Source organism: Antrostomus carolinensis, unplaced genomic scaffold (genome assembly GCF_000700745.2).
Source record: "Antrostomus carolinensis isolate BGI_N321 unplaced genomic scaffold, ASM70074v2 scaffold16668, whole genome shotgun sequence".
NCBI classification, from domain to species: Eukaryota; Metazoa; Chordata; class Aves; order Caprimulgiformes; family Caprimulgidae; genus Antrostomus; species Antrostomus carolinensis.
The window spans coordinates 1,501-4,630 of NW_010335150.1; the positions used below are offsets into that span (position 1 = coordinate 1,501).

General features: G+C 46.5%; 1 protein-coding gene across 1 annotated transcript in view; it reads left to right on the top strand.

The window, feature by feature from the left end:
* The first annotated feature begins 492 nt into the window (after nt 1–492).
* The window catches only part of LOC104529990 (ADP-ribosylation factor-like protein 5A), a 9,379-nt gene continuing 6,741 nt past the window's right edge, over nt 493–3,130 (top strand). Inside the window, 1 exon segment of the mRNA XM_010174451.1 lies at nt 493–548. The gene's annotated coding sequence lies outside the window, so the exon portion shown is untranslated.

Below are 3,130 nucleotides of genomic sequence, written 5' to 3' on the forward strand. Positions count from 1 at the left end.
CCCTGCTTAGAGTGCAAATCATTGTCATTGTGGTTTTTAACAACTCTTGACCAAGATGTTGCTGGCTGTAATAAAAGTACAGCCTTGGAAATGAACATTTAACATATGTAAGCGTGTGTACAGTCTGCAAAAATGTGTGGAAAATTGGGAAGAGATTCCAGTGTGAGATTGCTCCTGCAGTTTAGAGAAGGAAGAAATCTGCGTGTAATCTCTCAGAAATTCTTCCTGTGGATGTGCAGGGGGGGAAAAATTGGGAACAGCCTAAAAATTGGGAACATCACCCACTGGGAACAGTCCACGGGTTGGTACACCTCTGCAGACAAACAAACTTCTAGGTATGGCCCGTGAAAAGTGGCACCTGAAGTTTGGCAGTGGCTGCTTAGGAAATCAGTCAAAAATGCCACACTAACCTTGTTTCATAACACAGCTGTTAAAACCGTGATAGCCAAATTAACGGCGTGACTTACTAGTGATGTTTTTATTGCAGAGCACAAAGTAATCATTGTTGGCCTGGATAACGCAGGGAAAACGACCATCCTTTACCAATTGTAAGTAGGAACTGCAACTGATGTTTCCCGTGTTTCAAGGTGTGTGTTGTGTGTGTGTGTGACTCTGACTTGTTGTCCCTGCTTTCCCTGTTAGTTTTTCCTATGAGTGAGTTTTTACTTTGAGAGCATTACGCTGCAGACTGCTGAACAGTACAGGTGGCAGCGGGTCAGAGCCTGTGTTCAGGGTTTGGAAAGACCTGTATTTTGCCTGGTATATGAAGCAGGTTTTCTTCAGAGTTTTATTTATCAAATTACATTGCTATTACCATTTAATCACAACTGCCTTTGGTGTCACTATGGAGGCTGTTTGCCAACTCCATAAAATATGATTAAATTGAGGTTTAGCCACAGGACACTGCTGCTCAACTGATCCATGCCACAGCGTGTAAATACTAAACAAATTATTCTGTGAGTCGCAAAGCAGTGAAGCCTGACCTCTCCCTGCCAGTGTCCTGGGTACCACGATGTGCTTGCATGTCGTTTGAGGTACAGGGGGAAGGCTGAGCTCTGGCTGAACCCACGACAGCACAGCTCTGCAGCTGGTGGCAGCTCATCCTGCTTGGCCTGGGCTTTATTTGAGCCCCTGGTGTTGGTGGCTGTCGTGCAGCGTCTGCCGTGAATGGTGGCACTGAGTGGTGTTTGTCTTGCCTTAACCTTGCTGCTGGTTTACATGAAACCTGTACAAACTTCGTATCTCTGGTCCTCAACCATGGTTTGATAAAAGGGTACAAATTTGTCCACAGACTCGGAAGCTTCTAGGAGGGACAGGCGACTCAAGGTCTGTTTATAATAGAAACAGACTTGCAATTGCTCATATGAAGTAGTCTGGTGTTAGGAAATATTCCTGAGTCAGTATCAGAAATAATTCCTGTGAAGTGATCAAGGATCTTGATCCTGGGCTGCGCTCAGAGCAGTGTGGGCAGCAGGTCGAGGGAGAGGATTGTGCCCCTCTACTCCACTCTTGTAAGGCCCCACCTGGAATACTGCGTCCAGTTCTGGAGCCCCCAACACAAGAGAGACCTGGAGCAGCTACAAGTCCAGAGGAGGCCACCAGGATGATGCGAGGGCTGGAGCAGCTCTGCTGTGAGGACAGGCTGAGAGAGTTGGGGCTGTTCAGCCTGGAGAAGAGAAGGCTCCGGGGAGACCTTCTAGTGGCCTCCCAGTACCTGAAGGGGCTCCAGGAAGGTGGGGAAGGACTTTTCATAAGGGCAGTTAATGACAAAACAAGGGGAAATGGGTTTAAGCTGAAGGAGGGGAGGTTTAGATGAGATATTAGGAAGAAGTTCTTCACTGTGAGGATGGTGAGACAGTGTCCCAGGTTGCCCAAGGAAGCTGTGGCTGCTCCTCCCTGGAAGTGTTTGTGGCCAGGTTGGATGAGGCTTTGAGCAACCTGGTCTAGTGGAAGTTGTCCCTGCTGCTGGCAGGGGGGTTGGGGCTGGATGATCTTTAAGGTCCCTTCCAATCCAAACCATTCTATGATTCTATAATATGACCCTACTGATCCCTTCATACACTTAAAATACGCTTTGTTAAAACGTTTGGGTGTTGTCAAATGATGATCTTCCTTTGCCTTTCTGAAACGTGAAACTCGAGCAGCATTTCCAGCCTCTTCTGCACTCGTGTGCCCTGCAGAGAAAGGGAGAAGATGAAGGTGGTTGTTGCCATTTAAATCAGGGGTGAGAGACTTTAAAAAGCACAAGTGGAATGAAGAACATTTTTTAAGACTAGTAACTGCTGCAGCTGAGGGCCGTCCTCGGTGCATTTTAATGCTGCCTGTGTCTTTCCACTTCCTCCACAAACGTCTCATGATTCTTCTCATCTTCTTATTTCTGCAGTCTCAGTGTTTTGTTTTCATTTGTACAGTGGATCTCTGTGTGCCTCCTTTCCCTTTATATTTGTTTTAGCTCTGCAGGACTTCCCCTTCTCTCTTCTTGTATTCCCCTTCCCCGTTTGCCTCTTTGACCGAGCTCTGTGCGGGCACTGTCCTCTCTTCCTCCTGCTTGACTCCTCCTTAAACCCTGCCTCTGTCTGGCATATCCCATTTTTTTTCTCTTAATGTTTCTTCGTGGCAGATAAGTGTTCTGAGCATGAATATATTTAACTCTTTTCCTAAGAGATGGCCAGAGATAACTAGCAGGACAACTAGTGTTTGTGCACTGGCTGTTCCTTTGGTGTCGTGGAGGATCAGAGCAGATGTTGGAGTGGTGATTCTTCCAACAGGTCGTGGCAGCTCCACAGACACTTCACTTCTTCCCGTTGTCCTACTTGGATCTCCTTCCTCCCTCCCACCCACTACGTAGCAGTGATCAGGTGTCTAGAAGTGCCACTAAGCTTCATGCTCACCTTGTTTCGGTGGGGAGGAGGGAAAAGTCCACCTATCATATTGCAAACTGTGAGGTGTCAACAGCTGGAATGTGAAAGGCTGCAGGTTCAGCCAAGGAGGGGAGTTTGATTGCTTCCAAGCATTAAAAGAACTCTGCTAAAACCTGCTTTTTAAATATTAAATCAACCACAGGCATTTTCTTATATCATTGTTATGCTTAATTTGATTTTATGGTTCGTCCTTCTAATTCTTCTCTTTC